The sequence below is a fragment of the Mchenga conophoros genome, linkage group LG19, assembly GCF_057382185.1.
Source record: "Mchenga conophoros isolate Kocher_MC1m ecotype Shallow Benthic linkage group LG19, M_conophoros_male_GT1.1, whole genome shotgun sequence".
Classification (NCBI taxonomy): domain Eukaryota; kingdom Metazoa; phylum Chordata; class Actinopteri; order Cichliformes; family Cichlidae; genus Mchenga; species Mchenga conophoros.
In genome coordinates this window covers 1,896,801-1,915,907 of record NC_140544.1, presented here as the reverse complement: position 1 = coordinate 1,915,907, position 19,107 = coordinate 1,896,801, and the positions used below count along the sequence as shown (strand labels likewise).

General features: G+C 45.8%; 1 protein-coding gene across 2 annotated transcripts in view; it reads right to left on the bottom strand.

Annotated features, from left to right (window-relative positions):
• LOC146551443 (transcription regulator protein BACH2-like) overlaps positions 1 to 11,613 on the bottom strand; it is a 70,909-nt gene extending 59,296 nt beyond the window's left edge. For both annotated transcript variants that reach the window (XM_085258398.1, XM_085258400.1), the window contains exon 1: positions 11,402 to 11,613. The gene's annotated coding sequence lies outside the window, so the exon portion shown is untranslated. The remainder of the gene's footprint in view (positions 1 to 11,401) is intronic.
• Positions 11,614 to 19,107: the final 7,494 nt, after the last annotated feature.

Below are 19,107 nucleotides of genomic sequence, written 5' to 3'. Positions count from 1 at the left end.
TAAATTCTTGATCATTCAGAAGGGAAGGGTTAAAACGCCAATTATAATTTTTGGTCAAATTGTTTTTAAAGACCATTGAAACCAGGCTGTGGTCAGATATTACAATATTATGGTAATTTGAATCAACAACTATGGGCAGGATATCAGAAAATAGTCAATTCTCGCCTCTGTCAGTGCGCCCCAGGGTGGCTGTGGTTACAATGTAGCTTGCCATCACCAATGTGTGAATGTGTGTGTGAATGGGTGGATGACTGGATATGTAAAGCGCTTTGGGGTCCTTAGGGACTAGTAAGGTGCTATATAAATACAGGCCATTTACCATTTTAGTATAGGTTTTATGGACATGAGAGAAAAATGAATAGGCCCTCTCAGTAGGATGTTGTAAGCGCCAGATATCAATTAAATTTCTAGTTTTAATTAAATCATTCAGAGTTTGTACGGACCTAATATTAGAGGGGGCTTTTATAGATAGTCTATCCAAAAAAGTGTTGAGGAAGCAGTTACAGTCACCACCAATAATAATGTTGGCGGTTACTGTAGGTATTAAGTTGAAAACATTCTTTTAAAAAAATCAGGATTATCCACATTTGGCTCATAGATGTTAAGCAACGTTATCGGTAGTAAATTAATTTGACCAGTGACTATAAGGTATCTGCCATATGGGTCAGCGATCACAAAGTCTGGACAGAATGAAACATTCTTTTTAAGGAGAATCGCAACACCTCTGGCCTTACTGGTAAAAGGAGCTTGATACACTTGAGATATCCAATTTGCTCTTAATCTTCGTTGGTTGTTAATATTTATATGAGTTTCCTAAATGAATATTATATCTGCTTTGAGTGATTTAAGGTGTGAGAGAACTTTACGTCTTTTAATTATATGTCCGAGAACTATTTTTACATCGTTTCCCTCAAAGCACACCTCATTGTTTAACCAAAACATCATGTATCAACTCGATCAGATATCGACTTCCATCGCCATGTGCGTACATATACACACACACACACATAAAAAACAAAACCAAAAAAAAACACTGCACTTAAACAGCCTAAAAAAAACAAACAAAAAAAAAACCATAGGCACTCCCCATCCACCCCCCACCCCCGCATAAAGCACTTCTGGAAGAAAGTACTGGCGTCCCTCTCGGCCCAAGGCCACTGGGCACACGGCCTTCAACACATTCCTCCACAGAGTGTCCAATCAGGAAAAAAACCCACTACGCTTAACTCCGTGCTCAAACAAACTGTTAAATAGAAGAAAAATCAATATACCGGTCTCTCAGAACATTAAAGAATATTTTACAGAAGAAGCTTAAATCATACAGCTCTATTACAAACTATTCAGCTCAGAGTTTATAAACACGGACACCTCACCCGGAGTAGAAAAGACCTTCAGGTGTCCATTATATTTCACATGAAGTTTAGCTGGATACCGAAGACTGTGTTCCATTTTTTTCTCCCGAAACCTGGTCTTGTTAGGAGAGACAGCATCCATCCCACTTTGGATGGAGCAGCTCTCATTTCTAGAAATATGGACAAATTTATCCTTGAATCGCTACCTTATCGTGGTGGAGGGGTTTGTGTGTCCCAGGGATCCCAGGGGCTATGTTGTCTGGGGACTTTTGCCCCCTGGTAGGGTCTCCCACCGAAGGGTGGCTGGCCTCTCCCTTAGAGATAGGGTGAGAAGTTCGGCCATCCGGGAGGGGCTCAGAGTAGAGCAGCTGCTGCTCCACATCGAAAGGAGCCAGCTGAGGTGGTTCGGGCATCTGACAAGGATGCCCCCTGGGCGCCTCCTGGGTGAGGTGTTCCAGGCATGTCCCACCGGGAGGAGGCCCCGGGGCAGACCCAGGACACGCTGGAGAGATTATATCTCTCGGCTGGCCTGGGAACGCCTTGGTATTCCCCCGGATAAGCTGGAGGAGGTGGCTGGGGAGAGGGAGGTCTGGGCCTCTTTGCTTAGGCTGCTGCCCCCGCGACCCGGCCCCGGACAAAGCGGATGAAGATGGATGGATGGATGGATGGATGGATGGATGGATGGATGGACAAATTTATTAAACACCAAAAATATCTCTATCCAGAGTTGGGACCAGGAAGGAGAGTTGCAGTCTTACATGCCTCTCTGCTGCTTCTCTCCTCCTATTATCTCCCCAAAACCCCATCCCCATAAAGAGTGTTTCAGCTCCCAAACAGACAAAAAAAATAAGCAAACTAAAATCCAGCAAAAAATGTCTTAAACATAAAAAAAAAAAAAAAAAAAAAAAAAAAAAAATCGCAAAGAAAGAACAATACAGTATCCACATCTGAACCAAAGAGTAAAAGAGTGAAATGTGGATTATTAAACATTAGGTCTCTCTCTTCCAAGCCTCTGTTAGTGCATGACTTAATAATTGATCACCAAAGGATCAGCAGGATGATTATGTTAGTTTAAATGAATCAACACCCCCGAGTCATTCTAACTACCAGAAACCTCGAAGCACAGGCCGAGGGGGCGGTGTGGCAGCAATTTTTCACACCAGCCTATTAATCAACCAAAGACCCAGACAGACTTTTAATTCATTTGAAAGCCTGATGCTTAGCCTCGTCCACCCCAGCTGTGAAACTCAGAAACCAGTCTTACTTGTTATCATCTATCGTCCACCTGGGCCTTACACAGAGTTTCTCTCTGATTTCTCAGACTTTATATCTAATTTAGTTCTGAGCTCAGATAAAATAATTATTGTGGGTGATTTTAACATCCATGTAGATGCTAAAAATGACAGCCTCAACATGGCATTTAATCTGTTATTAGACTCAATTGGTTTCTCTCAAAATGTAAAAGAACCCACCCACCACTTTAATCACACTCTAGATCTTGTTTTAACACATGGCATAGAAACTGAACATTTAACAGTGTTTCCTGAAAACCCTCTCCTGTCTGATCATTTCCTGATAACATTTACATTTACAATAATTGATTACACAGCAGATAATGTCACAGACGTAACATTATCTACAGCTACTTTCAGTACCTACTAGAGGAGATTGTGCCTTCGCCGTTGCCACACCCAAATTATAGAATAATGATCCTCTTGACATTCGCGCATCTGATTCTATTAAATCTTTAAATCACGTCTAAAAAAATTACTTGTTTAACCTAGCGAGGCTAATTAGGGTGATTTTCATCTGGCTCTGCATTTACATGATGTAATTATTTTATATCTGTAATTAATATATATATATATATATATATATATATATATATATAAATATATTGTGATTTTATCTGTATCATGATATTACTGGAAAGCACTTTTTGGTGTACAATAAATTTGATATAATCAAATAAATTTGATATGATATGATACCACTGATATTCATTTAGAGTCTTTTTCTCCCATTAGTTAATTTCAGTAATTCACAAGTGTGTGAATGTGTGGATGACTGGATGTGTAAAGCCCTTTGGGGTCCTTAGGGACTAGTAAAGCGCTATACAAATACAGGCCATTTACCATTTACTTACTTTCTGTCATGGTCCTGGGTCGTGCGACCCAGTGTTTTGTGTTTTAGCCTATTTTGATGTTTATTCTTTGTTTAGGGTCACTAAGGCAGTCCAGCCATTTGTACATACTACCCGTGTATTAAGTCTCCCTTGCCCTTCGTGTGGTTATGTCATCTCCCCTGTACTACGTCTCCCCGGTTCATGTGTCTTGTCTAATCTCCATGTTTCCTGTTTTACTTTGAAAGTCTGTATTCACGGTCAGTGTATTCAGTTTCACTCCTTCTGTCCTGTCGTTAAGTTCATGTGTGTCAGCTGTGTTCCCATGTGTGGCCACTTCCCCTGATCATCCCTCATGTGTATTTAGTCTCTGTGTTTCATACAGTCTGTCTCGCGTCGTCTGTGTTATCTCCCCTACCCCTTGTCATAGTATCCCAGCCATAGTTTGTATTTTGCAGTCTAAATCTCATTAGAGTCATAGTTTCCCAGTCTATGTTCAGGTTTTCCCTCAGTTACTTTGTTGTTCTTTTCCATGAGTTTTTCAGCCATAATAAAAGGCTCGTTTTGGTTGAAATCCACTCCCGCATCCTCGTTTGTGTTCGCACCTGGGTCCACCACACACCTTTCCGCACGGTCTGCCTCCGCAGACCTTGACAGTACGACGCGAGCATGCCGGACCCAGCGACGCAAAGACTGGAGATTGTCCGGACAGTGGAGTCGCTATGCGACAAGTGGCTGCACTGTTCCAGTGAGGAGGAGCGGGAGGAGTTCGCCCGCCAGGTAGGGGTGTGCGTGTCTGTGTTCCCCTGGTTATGGGAGACGCTGCACCCCCTCGTCAGCGACCTTCTCGTCTCCGCTCTCCGACTCCGTCCGCAGCAGCAGCGGCCCGGTGGGCGTGCACCTTCACCAGAGCCGTGCCATCGCGCCGTTGCCCCGCCGCCTCATGAGCCAGTGGCGGTCATAGTCGGAACGGTGAGGCTCACCACGGACACGCCATTGGCTCACACTTCATCAGCTTCCGCATCTTCGCCACCGCCTGCCTGCACGGAGATGCCCGAGGCTGTTGACTTCGGTGAGGAGGAGCGGCAGCAGGTGTAGCGAGCGTATCGGGAGGATGAGCTACGCTGGAAGCCCTGGCTTATCTCCGAGGAGGAGCTTCCGCCAGCCGCCCCGCCTCGGACCGGCCGCCCGTCCTCGCTGCCTCGATCGGACTACTCTTCTCCCGCTTCCTTTCTGGCGCGGATGTGGTCGGAAGACGAGGAGCCAGTCACCACAGAAAACCAAGTTCCATCCGCGTCCACTTCAAGACGGAAGCGGCGTTCACGTCGCCGTCGCTCATCGCTACGGCATGTCTCGCCCTCCACTGAACGACACGAGGAGGCTGTGGAGGTAATGGATTTCGACCTCGAGGAGCGGCAGAGCGCCGCATGCGCGCAACTGGAGGAGGAGCAACGGGGGAAGCCAGGGCTCGCTCCTCACTACGGTGAGATTTTCCGCGGGACATGCCTGGCCTTTGGGGGCCCCCGGAGTTGCCAGGAGCTCCCGCCTGACGCTCCGCCAACACTCGCCTCCTCAGCCTCTGCATCACCGCAGGAGGCTCCACTTTCCACGTTAACGGGGCCCACGGCCAAGAAAAAACGGCGTTCGCGTCGTCACCGCATCACCCGATGCTCGGAGGTGAGTGAACCTGTTCTGTCAAGCCAAGTTTCCTCTGAGCGGGCGGCATGTGAAGTAACTACAGACTTAGCCGGTGATATGGCTAGCAATGAGCTATTCACCAAGCCACAGGCTAGGGACAGTCCTTCTCAGCCGATCATGACTGCTTCACTCAATCCTGCAGGGACCAGAAAATCTACACATAGACTGAAAGAGACTTCCACTGATTCTCAGGGTAATAATGTGAGTAGTGGGGTGAAGGTGTTTCCTTTTGTGTCTTTTACCATGTCTAAGGTTCCATCCAAGTCTGAGCTATCTGTTTCTGAGCCTGACCTCAAGAACTGTGTTTTCTCAACTCCGGGGCCCTCTGAAGCCACAGTAAGCAAGGATATTGCAGAGTTGGCAAATCATGGATTAAAGTGTAACATGACTAGTGATCCTGTTTTCCCTGCTACTCTTTTGTTTAATGAACTGAAAACGGTGAACGCCGATCATGAACTCACTCTAACCTGTCAAGATGAAAACATAAATGCTGATCATGGTAACCTGGACTGTGTAACGTCACAATATGAATTCTGTCTTCCTGAAGGTCATACACAGGGTGATTCTGAACTGTTTTGCTCCAGCACCAGTACCTCCACTCAGGAGATGGAGGCTGAGATCAGGGTTAATGTGACACCGTTTTCTCCTGTCTCTGTGAACTCATCACTGGATAAGATTTTAGCCTCGAACAATGTTGTAACCACTCACTCTCAGCCTGAAGTGTCACCTGCTTCAGTTAATGGTTTACGTACCGTTTTGCCTGTATCTGTCTCTCCACTCAATATAGTCATCACTCTGACGCCACAGATCACTGCGGGTGCAGGTTCCAACAAACACATCCATCCAACACACCACAGTCATGCTACCACGGTGACATTGGTTAGGTCCATACCTGTGTGTTTACTGTTTTTTCAGGAGTTAGCTCCTGATGATCTAAGCCTTGTTTTTGTGGATCGAGTGGCAATTCTTGTTTTCCGTATGGTTGAACCAGCTCCTCTGAGCCGCACACTACCATCGGTTAAGTCCAACCAGCTTATGTTGGCCTCTCCTAGGATTACTGAGACTGGGCCAGTAACCTGCGAGCCACCTTGGACTGATGCAGACTCTGGGAACCTAATGATTGCTGGCTCTGAACTGGTGGTCCCTACCACTGTTCACTTCACGGTTTTTCATGCCAAGATGTTAAGCCCTATAGACTGTTTTCTACCTGTTTTCTCTCTCTCTGGGTTTGTGCCTCAGCAGCCTGTGTTTCCTCAGCTCCTAGTCCAGCCAGGGGCCTACATAACTGTTTGTCCTGCATCTGCTGTTGGACTCCCAGGTGTGCCTATCCGGCACCCTGCGGCGACACCATCGCTTCACGTCACGTTAGCTGGAGGGTCCGAGGGGCCCGTTCAGCCACCCGTCTCCGCTGGAGGGTCCGAGGGGCCCGTTCAGCCTCATGCCTCGTCAGCTGGAGGGCCCGAGGAGCCCATCCAGCCTCCTGTCTCCGCTGGAGGGTCCGAGGGGCCCGTTCAGCCTCATGCCTCGTCAGCTGGAGGGTCCGAGGAGCCCATCCAGCCTCCTGTCTCCGCTGGAGGGTCCGAGGGGCCCGTTCAGCCTCCTGTCTCCGCTGGAGGGTCCGAGGGGCCCGTTCAGCCTCATGCCTCGTCAGCTGGAGGGCCCGAGGAGCCCATCCAGCCTCCTGTCTCCGCTGGAGGGTTCGAGGGGCCCGTTCAGCCTCCTGTCTCCGCTGGAGGGTCCGAGGGGCCCGTTCAGCCTCATGCCTCGTCAGCTGGAGGGCCCGAGGAGCCTGTCCAGCCGCCACCTGCGGCCGCCTCGTCGTCGCCTGGTCCTGCTTCAGCCGGTGCTTCGTCTGGTCCAGCTTCATCCGAGTCTTCGTCCTCGCCTGGTCCAGCCTCCGCCTGTGCTTCTGCTACGCCTGGTCCAGCCGGTGCTTCTGCTACGCCTGGTCCAGCCTCTGCTTCAGCGTCGCCTGGTCCAGCCTCTGCTTCAGCGTCGCCTGGGCCAGCCTCTGCTTCAGCGTCGCCTGGTCCTGTGCCCTCCAAGCCTCGGCCGGTACGCCTGACACTTGGGAGCCGCCGCTGCCTTCCGCGCGGCCGGCCTCCTGAACTGCTCCGTCGCCTTCGTCGCCGCCGCTGCCTTCTGCGCAGCCGGCCTCCGGACCGGCTCTGTCACCTGTGCCGCCCGCCTGGTCGGCCCCCCGACCATGTGACCCGTGTACTCTTGTGCCTGTGGGCTCTGGGTCGGCCCCCTGAACTTTGTTTTGACTTTGGTCTTGTGCTCCTGTGTGTTCTGTTGTTCGTTTTGTTTCCTGTTCTGGTCCCTCCGTCCTGGTCCCCCGCCTCCCGCCCTGGGTGGGGTTTTTCTGTTTTTGTTTGGTTTCTCGGTTTTGGGCTGTCGGGAGCCAGCCCTTGAGGGGGGGGTATTGTCATGGTCCTGGGTCGTGCGACCCAGTGTTTTGTGTTTTAGCCTATTTTGATGTTTATTCTTTGTTTAGGGTCACTAAGGCAGTCCAGCCATTTGTACATACTACCCGTGTATTAAGTCTCCCTTGCCCTTCGTGTGGTTATGTCATCTCCCCTGTACTACGTCTCCCCGGTTCATGTGTCTTGTCTAATCTCCATGTTTCCTGTTTTACTTTGAAAGTCTGTATTCACGGTCAGTGTATTCAGTTTCACTCCTTCTGTCCTGTCGTTAAGTTCATGTGTGTCAGCTGTGTTCCCATGTGTGGCCACTTCCCCTGATCATCCCTCATGTGTATTTAGTCTCTGTGTTTCATACAGTCTGTCTCGCGTCGTCTGTGTTATCTCCCCTACCCCTTGTCATAGTATCCCAGCCATAGTTTGTATTTTGCAGTCTAAATCTCATTAGAGTCATAGTTTCCCAGTCTATGTTCAGGTTTTCCCTCAGTTACTTTGTTGTTCTTTTCCATGAGTTTTTCAGCCATAATAAAAGGCTCGTTTTGGTTGAAATCCACTCCCGCATCCTCGTTTGTGTTCGCACCTGGGTCCACCACACACCTTTCCGCACGGTCTGCCTCCGCAGACCTTGACACTTTCTCCAAACCATCAACGTGTCTTTTAGGCCCCATTCCTACAAGACTGCTCAAAGATGTCCTACCATTAATTAATGCTTCAATCTTAAATATGATCAACCTATCTCTAATAATCAGCTATGTACCACAGGCCTTCAAGCTGGCAGTAGTTAAACTGTTACGTAAAAAGCCATCTCTAGACCCATCATAGCTAATTATAGGCCAATCTCCAACCTTCCTCTTATTATAAAGATTCTTGAAAGAGTAGTTGTCAAACAGCTAACAGATCATCTGCAGAGGAATGGCTTATTGAAGAGTTTCAGTCAGGTTTCAGAGCTCATCACAGCACAGAAACAGCTTTAGTGAAGGTTACAAATGATCTTCTTATGGCCTCTGACAGTGGACTCATCTCTGTGCTTGTCCTGCTAGACCTCAGTGCAGCGTTCGATACTGTCAACCATAATATCCTATTAGAGCGATTAGAACATGCTGTAGGTATTACAGGTACTGTGCTGCAGTGGTTTGTATCATATCTATCTAATAGACTACAATTTGTGCATGTAAATGGAGAGTCCTCTTCACACACTGAGGTTAATTATGGAGTTCCACAGGGTTCAGTGCTAGGACCAATTCTGTTTACATTATACATGCTTCCCTTAGGCAGCATCATTAGAAGACATAGCATACATTTACACTGCTATGCAGATGACACCCAACTCTATCTGTCCATGAAGCCAGATAACACACACCAATTAGTTAGACTGCAGGAATGTCTTAAAGACATAAAGACCTGGATGACCGCTAACTTTCTGCTTCTAAATTCAGATCAAACTGAAGTTATTGTTTTCGGCCCTGAAAATCTTAGAAATATTGTATCTAACCAGATTCTTACTCTGGGTGGCATTACCTTGGCCTCCAGTAACGCTGTGAGGAACCTTGGAGTCATTTTTGACCAGGACATGTCCTTCAACGCACATATTAAACAAATATGTAAGACTGCTTTCTTCCATTTGTGCAACATCTCTAAAGTTAGAAATATCCTGTCTCAGAGTGACGCTGAAAAACGAGTTCATGCATTTATTACTTCCAGGCTGGATTACTGCAATTCATTATTATAAGGATGTTCTAAAAACTCACTGAAAAGCCTTCAGTTAATCCAAAATGCTGCAGCAAGAGTCCTGACAGGGACTAGAAACAGAGAGCATATTTCTCTAAATCCAGAATTCAAAATCCTGCTCCTCACATACAAGGTCTTGAATAATCAGGCCCCATCTTATCTTAATGACCTTGTAGTACCATATCACCCTATTAGAGCACTTCGCTCTCGCACTGCAGGCCTACTTGTTGTTCCTAGAGTATTTAAAAGTAGAATGGGAGGGAGAGCCTTCAGTTTTCAGGCCCCTCTTCTGTGGAACCAGCTTCCAGTTTGGATTCAGGAGACAGACACTATCTCTACTTTCAAGATTAGGCTTCAAACTTTCCTTTTTGCTAAAGCATATAGTTAGGGCTGGACCAGGTGACCCTGAATCCTCCCTTAGTTATGCTGCAAAAGGTCTAGACTGCTGGGGGATTCCCATGATGCACTGGGTGTTTCTTCTTCAGTCACCGTTCTCACTCACTATGTGTTCACAGACCTCTCTGCTGAATCATACTTGTTATTAACCTCTGTCTCTCTTCCACAGCATGTCTTTATCCTGTCTTCCTTCTCTCATCCCCACCAATCACAGCAGATGGCCCCGCCCCTCCCTGAGCCTGGTTCTGCTGGAGGTTTCTTCCTGTTAAAAGGGAGTTTTTCCTTCCCACTGTCGCCAAAGTGCTTTCTCATATGATTGTTGGGTTTTCTCTGTATGCATTATTCTAGGGTCTACCTTACAATATAAAGCGACTCGAGGCGACTGTTGTGAATATAAATAAATTTGAATTGAACAGTGCTAACCTCTGCACCACCATTTTTTATCATTATTATTATTAATAGTAGTAGTAGTATATTTAATTTATTTTTTGTGAACAACCCAGTAAGTTACAACAAGAAGTCTGCTAATGTGCAGACTGGCTTAAGTCACCTTTCCCCTGCCCCACAGTATGGAAATTGTAAGAGAAAACAGATCACAAGAGCGTCAAACATTCTGATGTTAGTGCATTTCTATTAACACAAAGATGAAGAGAGGCTTTGTAGTAGGCTACTTGCTGAAGGATAACAAAGACCTAATCTGTTAACAAGAAGACATGCTCACAATGGCTTCTAAGTCTCCAGTCATATTATCTGGGGAGTAGAAATAACGGGATTTGGTGATGACTGGGTGTAACAAATATTTATATGCCAAGTGAATAAAGATATTCAAAATTTAAACAAAAAAGACCTCAGAGATTATGTCACAGTTTGAGCACAGGGATTGCGATGGTTGAAAAGCAGAAGCAGAGCCAATTCTGACACATCCTTTCTCAGGAATAACAAGATACATAGCGATTTATTCTTATCGTGGAATAGTGTTCATGAGGTGGCTGTTCAGTAGTTGAGACGGGAATAAGGCGCAGGGAGGCTGGGTCCTTTGTCCTCCCTCCCCGAGAATGGCAGGGCTCGAGTCCATTTCTGGAAGCAATTGTCTCCCGCGTAAAACATGTGCCTCCAGTTTAAACTTAAGATAAGTATTAGAGAATGTATTACAAAAATGGGATGTGGTTAGCAAACAAATAACGGTAGACATGTACAAACGTTCCTTTTAAGAAGCATGTGATTATCATAAACTAACTGTACTGGTGGTCCAGTACGGAGTACAACAGAGGTTTCTTTCAGTTGGATACTAACAATATTTAGTCGTTTTAATAACGTAAATTCGTGATACTGTTTGTTGAATTTAATCAGCTTAGCAAAACAGCCCCAAGACACAGATTTGTTAAGCTTCGTACTGTCCCGACGTATTTTGCGGCAAAGGTTACGCGTTTTCAAGGCAAACACACATATAGCGTAGTCCACTGCATACCTGCTGACCCGTGTCAGCAAACCATAAAAGGCGGGTACGCCTCAGGAATAAGTGAAACCGTGCTCAAAGCAACTCCAGTGAACACAACAGCAATGAAACTGCAACACAAACAAGCGAGGGAATCTAGCCAAGCAGATTAGTCCAATCCAGTGCTGACAGAGGTTCTTGTTGTCTGCTTTGTCCAAGCGTAGTAAACGAGCAGAGGAGGACTTACCAGTTTTTGTTGTTGTTTTTCTTGCTCGTCTGCGTTCAGTTTCTGAGAAACAAAAATTAATCCATGCTGTGCAGTGTCCACAGTCCTTCGACAGGCAGAACCGCAGCTTTTAACAGGCTTTGGACGTGAATCGATGAGTGATACACGGGTCTCTTGTGAGTGTGATTGTGTGTTAGGATGAAACGCCTTTTCTCCTCCAGCTGCATTGTTGACATTGGTTTCCTGACGTCATGCTGACCCCCCATTCACAACAGCGGCCAAGAGACCCCCTCCCCTCCTACGAAAACAAAGCCCCGCCCTCCAAACGACGTAGCACAGATGTGTTGTGGACTTGAGGCTCAGGAAGATATCATACCAACATATTCACGAGGTGAATTATCTGTCAAGCTGCTGTTCATTTCAGCAGATCACAATGTTCCAAGCTAATAGCATAACATTTAAATTTTGAACAGTGATTCATATTTTTAAAATGCATCATTCACCTACTGTATTCAAATTATAAAAAACAAAAAAGCTTTTGGGAAAAATCCATTAGGTCTAAAGAGAAGTCGATAAGAATGGAAAAAAATGTTCTAGTTAGAATCCACTTTCCACAATAGTTTGAACACTAAGTAAAATGTGAGTAAATCATGAAGATTTAGAGAATGTAAATAAACAAAGTTTTTTTGACTTTGACTGTGACTTTGACTTTGATAGGACAATGATTACGCTCTCTGATCCTTCAACAGGACATGATTCTGGAAATCATTGCATTCGCTCACCAACACTTCTGAAAAACAGTGAACACAGTTTCTCACTTGATACACAAAACTTGAAACTTTACAACAAAACAACAGCAACGAGATGGAGAAATACTGCTACCTTCTCGTGCAAATTTTTGTCTTTTTTACATTTTACACCGTTACAGTTCAAGGTTCAAGGTTCAAGGTTCTTTATTTGTCACATGCATAGTTATACAAGTATAACATACAGTGAAATGTAGCCTGACACGCTCCTCGACATGTGCAAAAATTGGGGGGGGGGGGGGGGGGGGGTGTAGAGGAAGAACATTATATATATATATATATATATATATACATACATACATATAGTATATACACTGGGTGAATGTGCAGTAGTAGCAGCAAGCAGGTGAATTCTGTACATTAATAAGAATAGACATCTGACTATTTTACAGGATAGACAATATAAACATATTTAAAATTAAAGGAATTGAAATGTACATTGTGCCTTGGTTTAGTGTCTGGAAGAGTCCTGTCTCAGTCAATTATAGATAATGTGAGAGGGCGGGTGTGTGTGTTTAGGGCACGGATGGCTTGGGGATAGAAGCTCCTCTTGAGTCTCTCTGTCCTTGCCCGGAAGATGCGGAACCTTCTACCAGATTGCAGAAGTTGGAACAGTTTGTTGCCAGGATGGGACGGGTCCTTCAGTATCTGCGCTGCTCTAGTCCGGCATCTCCTGGTGTAGGTGTCCTGTTACAGTTCTTTTAGAGATGGATATGTACCTTGTCAACGTTTCTGTTTTCATTGTCCCTAAAATGAAATAACCAATTTATGTTGCTCAAAAGCACTGGGAACAAAATTAGTGGCATGTTCTTGTTGCTGGTTAAGTTACATTGAATCTAAAGTACAACACTTGTGCAGGCACAAAGCAGGTGTAGTTCTAGCTTTAAATCGTGTGTTTTAAACCCTGTTTGCAGTGTGTGAAGGCCATTCTGAGCTGGGCAGTGGGTATGACATTGTTTCTAATACATAGCATAATCCTGCAGAGCTGTTACATTTTATCAGTTTGCCAAAGACTGGCACCTCTTGGGCTTCATTCTGAGCAGTTAAATTCAGATCAGCCCACATTCTCAATGTCAAGCTGTTATAAATAGCTGTGACTGATTTTTGCAGATTCTCTGGCAACTAAGATCACTGCAGAGTAGAGACGAGATGTATTCAGGGTTCCATGAATTATCATGGTAGGAAATAACAAGGGGGGCAGCACGGCAGTGCGATGGTTAACACTGTGGCCTAAAAGCTAAAAGATCCTGAGTTCAACTGGAATTTGCTTGTTCTCACTTCGTTTGCATGGGTTCTCTCCAGGTAGTCCGTCTTGACGTGATTTATAGAACACCAGCAAAAACCAAGAAAGGTAATGGGTCCGCCTCCACACTCAAACACAAAATTTACTATTGTCAGTGGTTAAAGGGGCATTTGGCAGGTGAACAAGCCCTAACATAAGATATAATTGCTGTTCACAGTATCACATCAAATGTACTGCAGAACTATAGAAAGAGAAATAAAATCAAGTCGTATTTTCAGCAACATGTATACAATCATAATAAAAATAAAGTTAACCACACGGTGGAAAGTACAGTAACATGCATATTTTAATTCTCTCCTTTTTAAAACAACCAATGTTGGTCAGCTGAAAAAAAATCAGTGGAGGCAGCAGTAGAAGGCCAGTATGACAGCTACATGAAACACAGTTTCACATGCATTATATTGCCAAAAGTGTCTACTCACCCACCCAAATCATTTAATTGAGATGTTCCAATCATTCCTCAACTCATTGAGTTCCAGCGTGGTACCATGTTAGTATGCCACCTATGTGACAAGTCCAGTGATGAAATTTCCTGGCTACTAGTTCGTGGAGAGCTTTGTGGAATAGGTTTCCATGACCGAACAGCAACATTCAAGCCTTACAACAAAGCATCAGGTGCAGTGGAGCAAAGCACTGTAGTTGGCCTGTAATGTTGTCCGCCACATAGTTCTAGGCATTCCAGGATCCAGGTGTGGGGCATTCAGTCATAGGCCCTCATATATATATATATATATATATATATATATATATATATATATATTAGGGGTGCAACGATACACAAAATTCACGGTTCGGTTCGGTTCGATACTTTGGTGTCACGGTTCGATATTTTTTCGATACAAAAAAAATGTTCATGCCTTTTTAATTTGTCATTTATTAAAATTATAAATATATATTTTAATTCAAAAGTACAGTTTTTAAATTTAACCCTAACCCTTGTGCGCGTTTTTTATTTTGACAGCGAATACGCACCTGCGGACCACTTATGTGCAGCCCTGGTTATTTAGCTCGTCATATTGCAGCCACAGAAATTCTTTTGTCCATGAAACCATAAAGCTGCACTTTCTTTTTGCCTTATAGTCTGATTTGTCATAACTTCTCCGTTTTGTGGTAAGCTTTTCTTTGGCTGTCACTTCTTCACCCTGACCTGTCTTATTTGGCTCAGCAGAACTGAAATGCTTTTACACGCACTCACATAAGCTCAGCGATTCTCTGCGCGATCAACCTCTCACATGTTTAAGCTGCGGGAGATTTCACTTGTCATGTTTGCATAGTAAGCTAACGATTAATAAGACGATGTCAGAGGAATTGGTGCACAAATTATCATCACTCACAGATCAGTGCTGTCGCTCTCTATACACAGTTCGCACGATTGCAAAGTGAAAGCAAAAAAACAAGCGCAAATTCAAACACGACTTCAATATGTCACATATTGACAGTGGCTCACCGATGCCAATGACATAATTACCCAGCTACATTTCTGAAAGAATGCAAAAGTATTGACATATATTTTTCCTACAATAGCCCGACGGGCAGGGAAGAGATAGATTTTGGTAGCTCGACTGAAAAAATCGCTAGCTCCGGGACGTCGGGCTAGCGATATTGCAAGCCCTGTATCTGATTGAGGAATCACTCATCTTTGGAAAAGAGAGTTTATTACAGAGAAATGTCTCTTTCCAAAATAAAAGCTATACTATCCGCTTCTTCTGGGCTATATTCTCAGCAGCATAAGGAGAATCATGTGCTAACAGCTGTCTAAATGACTCTGCTAAAGTTAGTAGCATGCTTGCTTTTTTTGTCTGCTTCCACTTGTCTTTGCACTAGGATGATGTCGGTGTAAATGTGCAGTCATATTCGTTGTGTTCCCACTAGTGCTTTCAGGTTAATCTCGTTGAAATGACCTTAACGCCACAACACGGCAAATCTCCGTTAACGAGCTACCGCCGATCGCTCCGTGCATGGGGCTAGACGGCCAACACGTTAACGAGCTAACTGCGCTAACACACTAGTTCACACCAATGTAATTGAGCATTGCATGGCACATTCAACATATTGTTTTACTTTAGTCCATGACTCGCTTACCTTCAGGGTCATACGTCACATGAAAACCAAAATAATTCCAAAAGCCAGATCTGAATGAGAGTGGGGGAGGTCCATGTTAAAAGGAGAGCTTAACTTCTGTCTCGCTAGCTTGCCCTGCGCTCTTCCTTCTGACTATGCTGTCTGTGTTGAGCGCTCAGTGGATCTGCGCTGGACAGTGCAGCCTAGGCGGAGTAGTCGAACGCAGATTCACTGAGCGCTCAACACAGACAGCATCGTCAGAAGGAAAATTGATAAAATAAATTACAAATGTTGTATTGTTCGATACATATGCGTACCGAACCGAAAGCACTGTATCGAACGGTTCAATATCGATACGAATATCGTTGCACCCCTAATATATATATATATATATATATATAAAAACACCCAGCACGCCGTGTTTATCCTTCAAGCTCGGGTCCTCTACCAGAGGCCTGGGAGCTTGAGGGCCCTGCGCAGTATCTTAGCTGTTCCCAGGACTGCGCTCTTCTGGACAGAGATCTCCGATGTTATTCCCGGGATCTGCTGGAGCCACTCGCCTAGCTTGGGAGTCACCGCACCTAGTGCTCCGATTACCACGGGGACCACCGTTACCTTCACCCTCCACATCCTCTCGAGCTCTTCTCTGAGCCCTTGGTATTTCTCCAGCTTCTCGTGTTCCTTCTTCCTGATATTGCTGTCATTCGGAACCGCTACATCGATCACTACGGCCGTCTTCTTCTGTTTGTCTACCACCACTATGTCCGGTTGGTTAGCCACCACCATTTTGTCCGTCTGTATCTGGAAGTCCCACAGGATCTTAGCTCGGTCATTCTCCACCACCCTTGGGGGCATCTCCCATTTTGACCTCGGGACTTCTAGGTTATACTCGGCACAGATGTTCCTGTACACTATGCCGGCCACTTGGTTATGGCGTTCCATGTATGCCTTGCCTGCTAGCATCTTGCACCCTGCTGTTATGTGCTGGATTGTCTCTGGGGCATCTTTACACAGCCTGCACCTGGGGTCTTGCCTGGTGTGATAGACCCCAGCCTCTATGGATCTTGTACTCAGAGCTTGTTCTTGTGCTGCCATGATTAGTGCCTCTGTGCTGTCTTTCAGTCCAGCTTTGTCCAGCCACTGGTAGGATTTCTGGATATCAGCCACCTCCTCTATCTGCCGGTGGTACATACCGTGCAGGGCTCTGTCCTTCCATGATGGTTCCTCGTCTCCCTCCTCTTTCTTGGGTTTCTGCTGCCTGAGGTATTCACTGAGCACTCGGTCAGTTGGGGCCATCTTCCCAATGTATTCTTGGATGTTCGTTGTCTCATCCTGGACTGTGGTGCTGACACTCACCAGTCCCCGGCCCCCTTCCTTCCGCTTAGCATACAGCCTCAGGGTGCTGGACTTGGGGTGAAACCCTCCATGCATGGTAAGGAGCTTTCTTGTCTTTATGTCAGTGGCTTCTATCTCCTCCTTTGGCCAGCCTATTACCCCAGCAGGGTACCTGATCACGGGCAGGGCGTACGTGTTGATGGCCCGGATCTTGTTCTTACCATTCAGCTGACTCCTCAGGACTTGCCTGACCCTCTGCAGGTACTTGGTGGTTGCAGCTTTTCTAGCGGCCTCTTCATGGTTCCCATTCGCCTGCGGGATCCCCAAGTACTTGTAACTGTCCTCTATGTCTGCAATGTTGCCTTCTGGTAGTTCAATCCCCTCAGTTCTGACTACCTTCCCTCTCTTTGTTACCATCCGACTACACTTCTCCAGTCCGAACGACATTCCAATGTCATTGCTGTATAGCCTGGTAGTGTGGATCAGTGAATCGATGTCTCGTTCACTCTTGGCATACAGCTTGATGTCATCCATGTACAGGAGGTGGCTGACAACTGCTCCGTTCCGTAGTCTGTATCCGTAGCCAGTCTTGTTAATGATCTCACTGAGGGGGTTCAGGCCTATGCAGAACAGCAGTGGGGACAGAGCATCTCCGTGGTAGATCCCGCACTTGATGGTGACTTGTGCTATGGGCTTGGAGTTGGCCTCTAGTGTTGTACGCCACATCCCCATTGAGTTCCTGATGAAGGCTCTTAGGGTCCCATTGATCTTGTACAATTCTAGGCATTCCAGTATCCAGCTGTGGGGCATTGAGTCATAGGCCTTCTTGTAATCAATCCAGGCAGTGCACAGGTTGGTCAGTCTGGTCTTGCAGTCTCGGCTGATTGTTCTGTCTACCAGTAGCTGGTGTTTTGCGCCTCTGGTATTCTTGCCTTTCTGTGTCCCGCTCATGTATTGACCCATGTGCCTGTTCATCTTAGCCGATATGATGCCTGACAGGAGCTTCCATGTAGTACTGAGGCAGGTTATTGGTTGGTAGTTGGAGGGGACCGGTCCCTTCTTGGGGTCCTTGGGGATCAGGACCGTCCGGCCTTCAGTTAGCCATTCCGGGTGTCTCTCGTTAACTAGCAGCTGGTTCATTTGTGCTGCCAGACGCTCGTGGAGTGCAGTCAGCTTCTTCAGCCAGTAGGCGTGAACCATGTCGGGCCCTGGTGCTGTCCAACTCTTCATACTGGAGACCCTTTCTTGGATATCTGCCACTGTGATGGTTACTGGACCCTGTTCAGGGAGGTCGCTGTGGTCTGCCCTCAGATCCTCTAGCCACTGAGCATTGCCGTTATGGGTTGCATCCTTCTCCCATATGCTCTTCCAGTATTGCTCCGTCTCCAGCCTTGGTGGTGCTGTTCTCTTATTGTTCCCTTGCCACTGAGAGTACACCTTTGCTGGTTCTGTGGAGAACAGCTGGTTTATTCTCCTGCCTTCTATCTCTCTGGTGTACCTCCTCAAGCGGCTGGCCAAGGCTGTGAGTCTTTGCTTGGCAGTTTCCAAGGCCTCAGGTATGGACAGCTTGCTGTATTTCTTAGGCACCTTATTTGTCGCACCTTTCTGCAACTCTGTTAGTTGGCTAACCTCCCTCCGTGCTACTTTGATCTTGCCCTCTAGCCTCCTTCTCCATGGAGGGTACTGCCCCTTGTCGCTGTTCAACTTGTAGCCAAGCATCTCACTGATCACTGTTGCCGTATTGTAGATGAGCTTGTTAGTGTCGGTAATCGTGGTTGTAGGTATTGCCCGTAGTGCTGCATTAACATCATCTAGCAGACCTTCTGAGGGTACTTCACGTAATCTTCACGAAACATCAACATTTTTTAATATGATGTACCTACGGTATTTAATCTTTTTCCATTCAATTTTATTTATATAGTTCCAAATCACAACAGTAGTCTCTGCAAGGCAGTTAATCCTGTGGCAGATGACCTTCTGCCTGATAGACTGCAAAGACCCAAACAGGACCACTTTGATTTAAACATGACTGAACTCAGGACAAATAGATTCAAACAAAACAATGGCCAAAAATATGTAAATATAAATCTGTTTCCCTTCTTTCTCACTTCCAGCAAGAGGAATGTTTACATTTTGTCGTACAATGTTGCCAGATTTAACTGACTGCAATTAACATAGGTGGACGGATATCAGCTGAAAAGCTAAAATGGTATTAAGTCGCA